The sequence below is a fragment of the Lagenorhynchus albirostris genome, chromosome 14 (assembly GCF_949774975.1).
Source record: "Lagenorhynchus albirostris chromosome 14, mLagAlb1.1, whole genome shotgun sequence".
Taxonomy (NCBI): domain Eukaryota; kingdom Metazoa; phylum Chordata; class Mammalia; order Artiodactyla; family Delphinidae; genus Lagenorhynchus; species Lagenorhynchus albirostris.
Genome location: NC_083108.1, coordinates 368,771 through 384,282, shown reverse-complemented (window position 1 = coordinate 384,282; position 15,512 = coordinate 368,771). Strand labels below are relative to the sequence as shown.

The window sequence follows — 15,512 nt, the reverse complement described above, 5'->3', positions numbered from 1 at the left end:
ACTCATCTGCCTGCCTCTGAGTCTCTACCAAACACAGGTGATGGCGGCTGACACGCCTGCTACAGCCAGACCCAGATAAAGAGCCTCTGTTTGTTCTCATTTGGGGGATCTTCATTTACTTCCACGTGACAAACTGGACTTACGTAGATTGTGAAACTGTCTGAAAAAGAAGGATGCTAACAACTGAACCTGGAGTGACCTTTCCGAAGCCTGTGCTATTTAGATCCCCGCCCCCGCCCTGCTCTAGAGCCTTTACTGGCTCCCCTGCCGCTGCTCTTCTAAGCTATCTTGCTTGGCTTCCAGCCTCTCTCCCTTACACTGGTAACCAAACTGACCTTTTATTTTCCGGAACGTGCCTTGCTTTCTTTTCCTTCCTGGCTTTGGGACAGGCAGCTTCTTCTACCTGGATTTCTCCCCTATTTCTCTCTTCAACTGGATGCATCCGCACTGCCCCTCAGGTGCGCGCACGGACATCACTTTGTCTGGCCAGCTCGCCTCCATGCCGGCCTGTGTTAATTGCTCCTCCTCTTGTTACCATAACAGACCATTTTCCCGCTGATTATTTGGTTGTGTTCACCATTCAACTGTAAGCTAAATTATAGTGGTCATATACCACACCAAGCCTAATCCCATCAGCCCTCACAGTAGTTTTGCAATTCCTTATCTAGATAATCTGAATGAACATATCTGAAACGTTTCCTCTGAAGAAATTATTTCTAGAATTATTTTCTATCAGTATGGGATCTAATGCTTTGCTGATTACATAGTACCACCAACTGACTGTACAGTTCAACTTTTCCGTTATCTTATTTGTCATAACTAACCTAGGAAGGCAGTTGTCTACAAAGTGTTTTGTATTTTAACTTTATTATTATATTAAAATCATAGAATCTCAGGGTAGAAGTGACTTCAAGAACAAGTCCCATCTAGTACACTCCTTTGTGCTGGTTCACTCTTTACTCTCTCTCACCCATGTTCATGGCTTTGTAACTGAGCAGGACCCTATGGGGTCTTCTCGGGACAGACCCCTCCCCCATATCCTCTGCTGCAGCTCCTCTCTGAAGTACCTGGATAATAGTATCTGATGCACGCTTCCTGAGTTGTTTTACAGATGCTAAAACCACCACCAAGTGGAAGAAATTAACTACCTGACGACCATGAGCATATAGCCCCCAGACCTCCTGGAGCCTAAGGATTGAGCCTACGGTGAACCCCTGTGACACCACCTTGGTACCCCATCATCAACCAGTCAGAGAATTGTGCACGAGCTGATCACATACCCTGCGATCCCCACTCCCTCCCTCACCCGGCCTTTAAAAATGCTTTGCTGAAACCCTTCAGGGAGTTCGGGTTTCTTGAGCACTAGCTACCCTGGACTCCTTGTACGGTGCCTGCTATAAACGCTGCCCTTTCCTTCACCGCAGCCCAGTGGCAGTGGATTGGCTTTGCTGTGCGTAGGCCGGCTGACCCAAGTTTGGTTCAGTAACAGCTTCGATTATTATCTGTATTATGGTGACTTTATATTTCTAACCCAGACCTGCATTCTTAGATCCAGACCTGTATTTCCAACTATTTGATTTTAGCATCTAGAGGTCTCAACAGCCTTCTTCAACATTGTCAAGACCAAACTTGTGATCCCTTCATTCTCTTTCCAGTGTTTCCACTATCTGTCCTCACTGCCCTCATTCTTGACACTTCACTCACAGCCCCGTCCACACTGTCAGGTCTGGTTCACTTCACTTCCTAAATACCTCTTGGAGCTATCTGCTCTCCATCTCCAGGGCTACCCGCCAAATCCCGGTTCCAAATGGCCATCTTCTTCCCCCTGCATCTCTCCGGCACTCTCCTCTGATTCCCACACCTGCTCTCCTCCACACTAGAGCCAGCTGTGCTCTCCAAAAGCAAATCGCACGCTGTCATCCCACTCACTGAAAACACTTCACTGGCTTCTCACTGGTCTTAAAAAAGACCCAAATGGTTTGCTGATCTGGCTCCTAGCTTCCCCTCATAATGTACTTTCTTCCTGTGACCTGACCTGTAATTCAGTCCTTCTGGTTTCCTTGGTCAGCCTGTGCCACACCTGCCCCAGGCACCGGGCTTTGCAGGGCTGTTCCCACTGCCCGGAGTCATCTCCCCTCACCACCTCTCTCTGCCTTGATCAACTCATGCCTCCTTGCCCTCTGACCTCAGGTTGCCACTGCATCAGGATTGCTCAGCCGGATCAGGTCTCTGGGCTATAGATACCTGGAGAGCCTACCTTCTGCTCAGTTGGTAATTAAACTTTCACTGTGTACTTATTTCACTAATGACAATCTCCCTCACTGTTCTCTAAGCTCTGTGAAAGCAGGGATTGAGCTTCTTTTTTCTGCTCATCGCCGTCTCCTTGGCGTCTAGTAGACACACAAATAAACGTAAAACCAAGGTGAGAAAGGGAAGATTCCATGTCGGGTTCACAAGGAATATCATCTCCCCTTCTATAGACATTTCAGCGGTTTTGGATTAAGCGTAGCAATTAATTTTATTGTAGGTGAGCACGTGGACAGTTGTCTCTGTGTGTTGCCAGATGCAGTTGCAGAGGGTGCTAGCCCAGCTCCGCCCAGAGGAAGGGACACTCCTTTCTCCTTCTTTCTTTGTCTGGAAGCTGGGTGGGGCCCTCAGGGCAGCACACGCCCAAGGGCTCCCTCTGTGGGCCAACGTGTCAGGCTCTGGGGCCAGTTTAAGATTTCTCTCCGTTCTGTGGTCACCCAGATTTTGCTCTTTTTACGGTGGACAGCGAGTATTGCAAAAGCTGATGCTGATTTTATAGAAGGAACCAGATGAGAGAGTAGGAAAAGCCCAGCACATCTGTAGACTCAACTGAAGCTAAAATCAAAGCATCTGTACTCGTACTGACACCAAGTAGGTTGAGAAGAAGCAGAACAAACTTGTTTGTGCTACGACATGCCCAGCATATAAGTCCTCAGGTCTAACTTCTGATTTTGAATGATTTGATGACTGAGTCCCTCTGGGTCATATTGCTCATTCCTCTGTCATGGGGAGGGACAGTCCTTTCAACATCAAAACCGTTGATTGTAGTTTTAAATGTCATTTGTTACATATCCATGCATACTCAAGTGTTTAGCGACATTAGCGACATAGTAGACCAATGTCTGCAATTTCCTTTGAATGCATCCAAAAAACAACAAAAAAAAAGATGGAACAAGAGATGAATAGTTGATTCACATTAGCCAAAACATGGAAACAACCTAAATGTCCATCAACAGATGAATGGATAAAGAAGATGTGGTATATATACACAGTGGAATATTACTCAGCTATTAAAAAGGGTGAAATAATGCCATTTGCAGCAACATGGATGGACCTAGAGATTATCACACTAAGTGAAGTAAGTCAGAAAGAGAAAGACAAATACCATACGATATCACTTATATGTGGAATCTGAAATATACCACAAATGAACCTATCTACGAAACAGAAACAGACTCACAGACGTAGAGAACAGACTCGGGGTTGCCAAGGGGGAGGGAGGTGAGGGAGGGAAGGACTGGGAGTTTGGGATTAGCAGATGCAAACTGTTGTATACAGGTTGGATAAACAACAAGGTCCTCCTGTAGAGCACAGGAAACTATATTCAATACCCTGTGATAAACCATCATGGAAAAGTATATAAAAAAAGAACGTCTGTATGTGTAGAACTGAGTCACTTTGCTGTACAGCAGAGATTGGCACAGCATTGTAAATCAACTATACTTCAATAAAAAAAAGAATTGAAAGAGATGAATAGTTAGATAGCTGGGTGATAAAGCAAATAGAGTAAAATTGTTCATTATAAGATCCAGGTGGTGATGCGCTTCCCTGATGGCGCAGTGGATAAGAATCCGCCTGCCAATGCAGGGGACACGGGTTCGAGCCCTGGTCCAGGAAGATCCCACATGCCGCAGAGCAACTAAGCCCGTGTGACACAGCTCAAGCTCTGAGCCCAAGCTCTGGAGCCCATTGAGCGACAACTAATGAGCCTGTGTGCCACAACTACTGAAGCCCACGCACCTAGAGCCCGTGCTCCGCAACAAGAGAAGCCACCGCGATGAGAAGCCCGCGCGCTGCAACGAAGAGTAGCCCCCGCTCGCCGCAATTAGAGAAAGCCCACGCGCAGCAACGAAGACCCAACACAGGCAAAAAATAAACAAATTAATTAAAAACAGAAAAGAATACTGGATACTCTTAAAAATAATTGTTAAAAAAAGGATCTAGGTGATGGTGTTCACTGTGCATTTATTTCAACTTTTCAGTATGTTCAAAGTTTTGCATAAGATGTTGGGAGAAAATTCAACATTTATTAAAACCTTGTGATATTTATTAAAATATTTATGAATATAAATTTTATTAAAGTAACCTAGGCATCAGGGATACAGTGATGATCAGAAGACATGGCTCCTCTTGGTACAGCACTCGCTGAGAGAGACAGACACGTCAGCAGGTGATGATCAAACAGCATGGTGAGTGAAGTGATAGATACACACAGACTTCTCTGGGCATGTCAAGAAGAACCCACCACATTTCGCCATGTGTATTTGTGCGGTCGTGGTGGTCAGGGAGATCTTCCTGGAAGAGAAGCCACCAGAACTCAGCCTCTAATGGCAATGGGATAGAGATCAGGTCAGGTAGTAGGGAAGGAAGGAATTCCATGAACAAACCCTGTATAGTGTTTGCAGCAGCGGGAGATGGGCTGGACTGGTCAGCTCTGGGGAGCTTGTGTTCCAAGCTGGCCAGCTGGGCTTGCTCCTTGGTGGTGGGGGGAGGTGGAATGGCTGAAGGTAAGACTGGATATGGCAGGGTCAGATTCGCTTTTTGCTGCATCTCTACCTAGCTGACTGCAGAGCATCCCTGAGACACCAAAGCTGGAGGTCAGGTCGGTGCCTGACTGTGCAGGTGTTCCTGTCAGGAGATGCACACATGGCAAGAGGGCTGTAGGTGGGGGGAACAGATTTGAGGAGCATTAGGATGTAAAATTAGAAAACTGGAGATGGGAAAGATGAAGGGTGGTAAGCACGCTGCTTACGGTTAGAGGGGCTGTTGAGGAGGGATGATGGGCTCAGCCTTGAACACCTGGGGCACCCAAGTGGAGCTGCCAAGTTGGCAGCCAGAAAACAAAGCTGAAACTTAGGGAAGAGGTGGATACACTTCATTACTGGAATCGAAATAATGAAGTTTGAATCTGCAGTTGAGACTAACAAGGGAGAGTATGGAGAGTGATAACTGAAAGGGATGGGGTTTCCAATACCTGGAACAGTGCCTGGCACATAGGACGTGGTGATGAATATGAACAAAAGTGGGAAGAATTCTGGGACAAACATTCAAGGATGGTCTGAGAAAGGGAAGCTGGTAAAGGTGTAAGGACCGATCAAAGAGGGTGGAGAAGATTAAAGGTCATGTTTGGGAAGGAAGTGTTTCAGGACAGGGAGGAGGTTACAAATAAAAGATGAGGCTAAAATCTGTTCATGGGTGTAACAGTCGGGAGGTCACTGGTAGCCAAGGGATATCTACAGAGTGCAGAGGGTGGGGACAAGAGAGCACAGGGTGAGGAGTGGAAGCAGCTGAGGCATCGGGAGGAATGTGACACGATTCCTCCATACTGGGGCGCCGTGGTCTAGATCAAGGGTGACTGGAAGGCTTTAACTTTTCATCACACCCATAATTACTTGAAGAAAGATATCTAGGGACGTCCTACCCATTTACTGCTGTGATCTATTATCAAATTAAATCATGATTCATAAATAACTATAAAGAGCAAATTCTCCTTCAGTTATGGCCTGTATTCCTGTAGGAAAAAAACAAATTGTGGCTAAGTAACATCAGCCCAGCATTCAACACAATTTTTAAAAATAAATTTTATGTATGTATGTATTTATTTTTGGCTGCGTTGGGTCTTCGTTGCTGCACGCGGGCTTTTCTCTAGTTGTGGCGAGTGGGGGCTACTCTTCTTTGCAGTGAGTGGGCTTCTCATTGCTGTGGCTTCTCTTGTTGCGGAGCACGGGCTCTAGGTGCGTGGGCTTCAGCAGTTGTGGCTCGCGGGCTCTAGAGCACAGGCTCGGTAGTTGTGGCGCACGGGCTCAGTTGCATGTGGGATGTGGGATCCCGCGGCATGTGGGATCTTCCCGGACCAGGGCTCAAACCCGTGTCCCCTGCATTGGCAGGCGGATTCTTAACCACTGCGCCACCAGGGAAGCCCTCAACACAATTTTAAATTAACTCAGACATTTATTTAGTGCCTGTCATGTTTTTAGTCACTGGGCTAAACTGAACAGAAGTTACCAGTAGAAAGAGAGAAGCTGGAATTACGGGAGAGGGAGGGCTGGACAATGAGGTGCTGGGCAGGGCAAACAGGCCAGGGGTGAAGGTGCTGGCCAAGGGCGTGACCAGACGCAGCCTCTGATCAGGACGGTTGCTCAGGAAACAGGCGTGTGCGTGGGGCCAGGAGCGGGTTCCAGGGAGACCAGGTCTGATGGTCTTGGTGTTCTGGAAGAAGGAGGAGACTTGGTCTTCTGCTGAAAAGGAAGCTGAGGATTATCCCGGCAGCTTCAATGAAGTGAGAAAGGTCTGGAATAGTTATTGAGGAGCGATAAATTAAAGTAGCTGTGTGCAGACACACCAGGCCTCTCGTTAAACTGCAAGTTCTCTGAGGGCGATGTGGCCCTTTTCTTCCCCCTTGGGCGCTTGACTCCACGAAGGAAGACCCAAAGGCATTTTGAAAGCCTCCTACTCCATGATTTCATTCATTTTGAAAAATAATTATTGCCTCACAATTTTTTAAAGAGTTGGGCATCAGTGAACTTCTAGGCCGTTTAAGAGATTTAACAAATGTATGCAATTAACTTTTCTCCTACACAACATGTAGTAGCTCTAACTTAAAAATCAGAATTCTCAAGAAAAGGTGTGACATTAATTTTCTCAGAAAATAATTACTAAGTCAGGAGACCCTATCCAGTCAGTTCACCAAGATGTGTCAATCAAGGGCATACTTGTCAAAGTTCTGATAGTCCAAGTTCTATCCTCCAATGGCAGGGCAGGCTTCTCCTCACATCTGGTTTCCCATTGGCTCTGAGATGTGGGCGGGGCCACCCATTCCTGCTGCTGCCACTAGCTCCACCCCACCCCATGCAAATGAAATCAAAGCTTTGGTGAACCCACGTGATTGGTCACGTGGCACGACACACTCGCCCCACCCCCTCAAATGACATCATCACCCTCTCAAACTCTCACGAGAGTTTGCACAGATGCTGGTGAGAGGCTGGCAGGCCAGTTCACTGTGGCAGGAGGGGGGGTCAGGGGAGGGAGCTTCAATACAGACCCCCATTCCCACTGCTGAGTCTCCAGTCCAGCTTAAGACAGGGGCCCCTAGGGGCCTGTGGGGCAGTGCCCAGGGGTCCCATGCACACTCTTCCCCCATTGGCTGGCTGCTCCGGCATGCAAATGAGGGCGCGCGTCACTTCCGGAGGCCAATCGAGCGCCATTTTCTCTTTCTGGCCGAGCTGGGAGGAGGGGACGGGGTCGCGCGGGGTGGGCGCGCGCCGAGCCGGGGTCCCGCCGCGCGGGGCTGAGGCGGGCGGGCGCGGGGCCCCAGCGGGCGCGGCGAGAGCGGCGGGGGACGCGGCGGCGCTGCGGTCGCCCAGCGGTAGGTAACCCCGGCCCGCGCCGACGCCCCTGGCCCGGCCCGGCCCGGCCCGCGAAGTCCCGGCGGCGGCCCCGCCCCATCCCGCCCACACCCCGCGGCCCGGGGCCGCCTCATGAATCCCGCGACGTTCTCCCGGCGCGGGGTAGCCGCTAGAAGGGCGCCCGTCGTTCCTCCGCGTCACGTGGGGGCCGGGGGTGGGGAGGGGGCGGGGATGGGGGTTCGGGGGGCGGGGCGGGGGGACGGGACCGGGGTGAGGGGGACAAGGGGACTGGGCGGCGGCAGGGGAGGTCCGGGCGTGCGGAGGGCGGCGGGACGGGGATCCGGGGAGCCGCCCGGAGCGAGTGCGGACGCGGGCCGAGCGGATGCGAGCTCACCCGGCCTGCGCTGTGGCGGCTGTCTCAGGAGGAGAGAACAGCCGGTAGCAAAGCCCAGTTCCTTCACCCCTGAGCGTTTGGTGTGAATATTGACCACATGCAGTTGTTGACATGAACGTTTTAACTTTTCATATGTCGTCGCTTCCTGCGTTGACGTACAGTCTGGGTGCAGAATTTCTCTCTCACTTGGCTTTGGAACGTCCAAACCTGTAGCCACCAGTTCACCCTGTACACAGTTGCAAAATGATAAGTAGTTAAATATTTAAAGTATTTTCTTTGAATTTGAATGGGAGGCTTACCTGAATGCTCTTAAAACTCGTTCTGATTGAATGGAATGGGTGATGGCAGCCTCTTGAGACCTGAAGGACTCTTCTGTGTGGTGATTTACAATGCAGATGGACAAGTGCCGGCAGACAGCGGCGGGTACCCCGGTCTCGCCAGATAGGTGGGGCGGGGAGTCAAGGTTGTGGGGAGAGGACCGCGTGAAAAGTGCGGCTTCTGGGAAGTGAAGTAATGCGTGCGTGACTTATTTAGAGCTGAACGAACTTTGATATTCCGGTTGGAGATGCAGCTGTGTTGAGCCAGTGGTCTTTAGGCGTGGAAGTGACAGACCTGTGTGCAGGAAGGGAACTGGTGCTGGCCTGGAGGGTGGGGCGGAGATGCTCACCCGTCCGTCTGAGCAGTGGTGAGGACGTGAGAGCTGGATTTAGGGTTAGGAATTGAAGGTCGGTGACGGGAGGTGAAGGTGGAGTTGTTAAAAGATTTTTAGCTGCAGAGATCTGGGACACCTTTTTAACTTGAACCCAGGTTTGCGATGTGCTTTTGGTGAATTTGTGGTTGAAGTCCCTTTGAGGGGTCACGCCCCGGCTTTCTGCCGTGGCCGCCACTCTGGATGTCACACACCTGTTAGGGCAGTGTTTAACAAGTGGGGAGACTGACTGAAAGATGATGACTTGCTGAAGGCCCCAGGTCTGAGAAGGGGTCTTCCTGTGTTTGAACCCAGACCTTTGAATCTTGCTTTCATGCATTGTACAAATACTGTGTGTGTTTTTTTTAAAATTAATTAATTAATTTATGGCTGCGTTGGGTCTTGTTGCTGCGCGCGGGCTTTCTCTAGTTGCGGCGAGCCGGGGCTTCTCTTCCTTGCGGTGCGTGGGCTTCTTCTTGCAGTGGCTTCTCTTGTTGTGGGTCACGGGCTCTAGGCGTGCGGGCTTCAGTAGTTGTGTCTCCCGGGCTTCAGTAGTTGTGGCGCACAGGCTTAGTTGCTCCGCGGCATGTGGGATCTTCCCGGACCAGGGCTCGAACCCGTGTCCCCTGCATTGGCAGGCGGATTCTTATCCACTGCGCCACCAGGGAAATCCCTGAATATTATGTGTTTTCAAAGTTACTTAAAAACAAAAAAACAACAAACCTGTATTCCAATAGTTGGGACATTTCATGTAGATTTTTTGGAGTTAGATAATGGCAACTCACAGTTCTAAGTGCTTTTCTTGTATTAAACTGTTCTTTCTCAAAAGTGCTTCTCAGAGTAGGTTGTGCAGAAGGAACTGAGGCCCCAGGATTAAGTGACTTGTTGAAGATCACACAGCTAGTCAGCTGTGGAGCTGATTTGAGCTCAGGCAGTGCAGCTCCAGAATCTTTTGCTCGTGAGATGATTGTGTGGGGTTGCTTCTGAAGTGAAATCTTTTTAGAACTGAAAAGAAACTGAACTGAAAAGAACTGAACTGAACTGAAAAGAAAGTTCTGTGGCTTTAAAAAGTATTATATTACCTGAATGATTTTCTTTTTTGCAGTGTATTTTTTCAATAATGGAATATTCTTAAATAATCATGATACTAAAAAGCAACAAAAGAAACCCTTTAAGTGCCTCTTTGGGAAGTAATATTTTCTTGTGCACATCAGCACAATTTTTGGTAATCCCGTGTCTACCACACACTGTGAAATTAAAGGTAATTTACTATGAACAGAGGTGGATAGATTAGTGCAGCTGCATTAGCCTGCTGTTTTCTAATGGTGAAGATACAGATTTAACCGAGTACTAAGAATATATAGAGAACAGCATCAGTAAAGGATCTATAGATATGGAAGCACTGAACAACTTCTTTCCTAGTTAATTAATCCACTAGGTCCTCTTTATGAAATCTTGCATCTCTTAGAATGGAGAAATAATGGTAAAAGTCACCTTCTGTTCCCCAAAGTGATTGGCAACAGTAGACCAAGGATTTTGAAAGAATTGTTTTAAGGTTATGAAACTTCTATGATTTACCTACGTTTTATTTTTTATTATCTTTACTTGGTTTCCCTAAAACAGCAAACTGCTGAAAAGGGGAAACTTTTTTTTTTAATTAAGAATGGATCTGTGTACTTGTTTTGGGAGGGGGCGGGGAACCACAATAGCGATGATGAGGGAATGGGGCACTTGCAGTTGAGAATAAAAAGCTCCGATTCTCCAAATTGAAGAAGACAAACTTCCTTGGCCCTCCTCCCAAGCCTTGAACAAGTAACTGCCGAGCCCTTTAAAACTTGCCCAGTCACTGGAAGCCTCTTTTCAGTGCCTTCCTCCTGAGGGTCGGCCTGTCGGTAGCAGCCTTGGGAACCATCCTGTGAAAATTGGCCAATCCCTAAACTGCTTCTGAGAGTGTACCAATCCCTGTACTCCTTGCTTCTCAAAACTGTGATAAGATCAGCACTTGCTTTGTAAGGCCAGATTTCTTTGCAAGCAAAAAATTCAGCTTTTTTGTTTTGGATATATGTGGATGGTGGTCTTAACCTTGGACAATTCTATTTACCAGCTTTGGGGAAAGAAGAACCCCAAAGGATAGAGAGGATAGTGGGACTTTAAGGAGGAAATAACGGCAAGTCTGATAAAGTGAGTGGAAAGCATAAAGAAGGATTTTTGTTGAGGCATGCTCTGGCCAAGGAAGCCAGTCTGGGCTTGAAAGTGACCTTGTGCTTAATATTTAGGAATGCCACCACGAGGTTCTTGACAGCTCCTCTGTTAAATTATGCTTTTGAAGGCTAGAACCCAATTCAGTGAATTTTATTGTTAATAATTTTATTATTAGTTTTGTTTTTTTTTTTGCTGTACGCGGGCCTCTCACTGCTGTGGCCTCTCCCGTTGCAGAGCACAGGCTCCGGACACGCAAGCTCAGCAGCCATGGCTCACGGGCCCAGCCGCTCTGCGGCATGTGGGATCCTCCCGCACCGGGGCACGAACCCGTGTCCCCTGCATCAGCAGGCGGACTCTCAACCACTGCGCCACCAGGGAAGCCCTAATTTTATTATTTTTAACTTTACTTCCTATGATTTTTATATCTCCCAGTTCTAAAATGCTAAATGATCCTTCAAGCTCACTTTCTACTGAGCCTGAGATATACTTTTCACACAGATAACTTGTCTGAAAAGCGTGTCTGTTCCAAATCAGCTTCTCAAACACTTCATGTTTCTTTATTACCCACGACAAGTTCCTCCCACTGTTAACCCTCCCTGCCCTGCTCATCTCTCGTTTTATTCCAGTCCACCTTTTTGGTTTTACTTACCTTTTGCCCAGTATATTCAGACTTTTACTACCTTACCTCAGTCATTTTCTGATGCTGATCTATTCCCTTGGAATGTCTTGGACTCCAAGTCACCAACCCTCCATAGCCTTTCCATTTTGAACCTCAGTGATAGGCCCAGATGTGCAAAGAAAACATGATTCCTGCCCTGAAGAAGTTCAGTCCAATAGGGAAAATAGGTGTAGAAGTAGATAATTACAACGTAGTGAGGTGAGTACAATGAAATAAGTATAAACTGGCCACTCTGGGAATTCCTCGGAGGGGCACCAAGCTTATCCTTGAGGGAGGAGGGGTTATAAGAGGGTATAGAAGCGGAATTGCGGGCTTACAGAAATTATTTAAGATCTTGGGAGGTACTGCCAGTTGTCCTCTAAACATGCAGAAAGTACAGTTTTTCTACTTATCCTCACTACCAGTGGATATTATCAATCTTTAAGTTACTGTTTTGATAATAAAAAATTGGCATTCATTTTTTTACCTGGCATTTCTTTAACTCGAGTTTAACTGATTTTGTTTTATAGCTTGCACATTAAAACTTTTTTTGAAATAGTTTCGGATTTATAGAAAGTTGCAAGTACAGTACAAAGAACTTCTTCCCCTGAATCATTTGAAACTAAGTTGACAAAAATGATGCCACATTACCCCCAATATTGTCTGTTTCCTACAATAAGAACATTCTCATATATATCCAGAACACAACCATCAAAATCAGGAGATCAATTTATTACCATCTAATCCTCAGACTCCATTGAAATTTTGCCAGCTGTTCCAATAACATCATTTATAGTAAAGAATCTAGTTAGAATTGCGCATTGAATTTAGTTATCTTTAGTCTCTCTCAATCTGGAACAGTTCTTAGTTTTTCCTTCCATGATCTTTTTCTAAGTGTATAATTAGTTGATTTTTAGTAAATTTATAAAGTTGTGCAACCAACAGCGCAATCTAATATTAGAACATTTCCAGCACTCTCCCCAAAACCCTATCCATGTGCAGTTACTACCCGTTCCCACCCGCAGCTGACTGCTAATTTACCTTCTATCTCTGTAGATTTGTCTTTTCTGAACATTTCATGTAAATGGAATCAGACAGTATGAGGACTTTTGCGTCTGGCTTCTTTCACTTAGCGTCATGTTTTCGAGATTCATTCATGTTGTAGCGTGCATCAGTACCTAGTTACTTTTATTGCCAGATACTATTTTGTGGTATGGGTATGCCATATTTTGTTCATCCAGTCAACATTTGGTGGACACTTGGGTTGTTTCCACATTTTGGCTATTATGAATAGTGCGCCCTTGTATCATCTGGACACTTTTGAAGATTGCAGGTTAGATATTTTGTACAGTGTCTCTTAACTGAATGTCTGCCAGACTTCTGTGAATTACACTTTCCCCTTTGGTTATTAACAAGTATTTTGTGGGGAGATGCTTGGAAACCATGTAAAATATCCCATTCCTCACTAAACTTTCAATTTATTAAATTGTTTATGTTACCATGGACTTAAGTTTACATTCTAGTGGGTTATATTTTGGTCACTATTTCTGAATACCAAACCACCCCAAAACTTTGTAGAATGAAACATTTTATTAAAAAAACTCAGTAATTCTTTGGGTCAGGAGTTCAGATGGGAGCAGGGAAGCTGGCTTGTTTATATTCCACAATGTCTGGGGCCTCATCTGGAAAGACTCAAAGACTCAGGGTGACTGGACAGCTGCAGGCTCTAGAGCATCTTCACTCTTGTGTCTGCTAGTTGATGTGGAGCCTCTCCATGTGGGCTAGTTGAACTTCTTACAATAAGGAGTCTAGATTCCAAGAGTAATGGTACCCAGAGGGCAGGCAAAAGCATGTGGCATTTTTATGGTCTACCTTTGGAATTCACATGGTATTACTTCTGCCACACTTTATTGGTTGAGGTTGCCAGAAAGTTCTGCCCAGGTTCTAAGGGTGGGAGCATAGATGCCCCTACTTTTTGGGAGGAGTGTCAAGGACATATTTTAAGGAAAGCGTGTGGGATGGGAGATCCTGTTACGCTATCTTTGGAAAATTCAGTGCCACAGATTAATCTGTTATTGTCATTACTTATTTGGTACCCACATTGTCCCACATTTGGCTTGTGGGAACTTCTTCAAGCGCTTGACTTCTTTTGAGTCCTTTTGACATGTCTCACCATTCTTTGAGCAACTCGTTATTTTCTGGCATAAGACATTCTAGGCTCATCTTGTCTTTTATGTGCTCCAGCCCTAGAATCAGCCGTTTTTTCCAAGGAGCCCTGTTTCCTTTTAATGGAAAGTGGTATTTAGAAAGTAAGATTTGAGGGACTTCCCAGGTGGCACAGTGGTTAAGAATCTGCCTGCCAATGCAGGGGACACGGGTTCGAGCCCTGGTCTGGGAAGATCCCACATGCTGTGGAGCAACTAAGCCCATGAGCCACAACTACTGAGCCTGCGCTCTAGAGCCTGTGAGCCACAACAGCTGAGCCCGTTTGCCACAACTACTGAGCCCATGCCCTGCAACAAGAGAAGTCGCCGCAATGAGAAGCCCCCATACTGCAATGAAGACTAGCCTCTTCTGTCCGCAACTAGAGAAAGCCTGGGCGCAGCAACAAAGACCCCACGCAGCCAAAAATAAGTAAATAAATAAATAAAATTAAAAAAGAAAAGAAAAGTAAGATTTGGGCCCAAGGAGTGCTCACTGCTACTGGGGTGTGTAACTGCTTCCAGGCTCTCGCAGTGGACAGAGCTATACAATATACACAGACACATTAACAAATGTATTTATTTTTAATCTATGTATGTGTTAAAAATAATGAGGTCACAGCTATACCTCTTATCATGGTCAAGTACCACAGGATTTATTTTAATTTTATGCTTTTTCAGGTATTTTAAAAACAGCTTTATGGAGATGTAATTTACATACCATACACTTCACCTTTTTTTTAAAAAATTATTTATTTATTTATTTATTCGGCTCTGCCGGGTCTTAGTCACGGCACGTGGGATCTTCACTGAGGCACACGGGATCTTTAGTTGCGGCATGCAGGATCTAGTTCCCTGACCAGGGGTCGAACCCAGGCTCCCGGCATTGGGAGCGTGGAGTCTTAACCACTGGACCACCAGGGAAGTCCCCAGTTCACCTATTTAAAGTGTACTTACTAAGTGGCTTTTAGTAGGTTCACAGAGTTGTGCATACATCACCACAGTCGATTTTAGAATATTGTCATTATTCCAAAAGGAAACCCTGTTCCCCTTAGCCATCACCTTCCAGTCCACCTCAGCCTTAAGCAACCAGTATTCTCCTTTCTGTCTCTATAGATTTGTCTGTTCTGGATACTTCATATACATTGAATCATATAATATGTGGTCCTTGGTGTCTGGCTCCTTTCACATAGCATAATGTTCCCTCACACAGGATCTTTGTTGAGGCATGTGGGAGCTTTCGTTGAGGCACCAGGGCTTCTCTTTAGTTGTGGCTCATGGGCTCAGTAGTTGTGGCCTACGGGCTTAGTTGCTCCACGGCTTATGGGATCTTCCCAGACCAGGGATTGAACCCATGTCCCCTGCATTGGCAGGCAGATTGTTAACCACTGCGCCACCAGGGAAGTCCCCTTAGCCTATTTTTAAGTTGGGTTTTTTATTTGCCTTTTAATTATTGTTATGTATTCTGGATATAAGTTTCTTATCAGAAATAAGATTTACAAATATTTTCTCCCATTTTGTGGATTCTCTTTGCTTTTTTGATGGTTTCCTTCAAAGCAGGTAGGTCTTTAATTTTGATGAAGTCCAACTTATCTATTTTATCTCTTGTTGCTAGTGCTTTTTGGTGTCATATCTAAGAATCCATTGCCAAATCCAAGGTCATGAAGATTTATGCCTATGTTTTCTTCCGAGAGTTTTAAAATTTCACCATGTGCAT

The 15,512-nt window shown here is 46.3% G+C and overlaps 1 protein-coding gene across 3 annotated transcripts in view; it reads left to right on the top strand.

Moving 5' to 3' along the window:
* ADNP2 (ADNP homeobox 2) overlaps positions 1–15,512 on the top strand; it is a 65,352-nt gene that overhangs the window by 30,733 nt on the left and 19,107 nt on the right. Inside the window, exon 1 of one of the 3 annotated variants that reach the window (XM_060122081.1) lies at positions 7,636–7,672. The exons of the other annotated variants lie outside the window; for them this stretch is intronic. The gene's annotated coding sequence lies outside the window, so the exon portion shown is untranslated. Of the gene's footprint in view, positions 1–7,635; positions 7,673–15,512 lie in introns of those variants that run through there. 3 annotated transcript variants of the gene reach the window in all.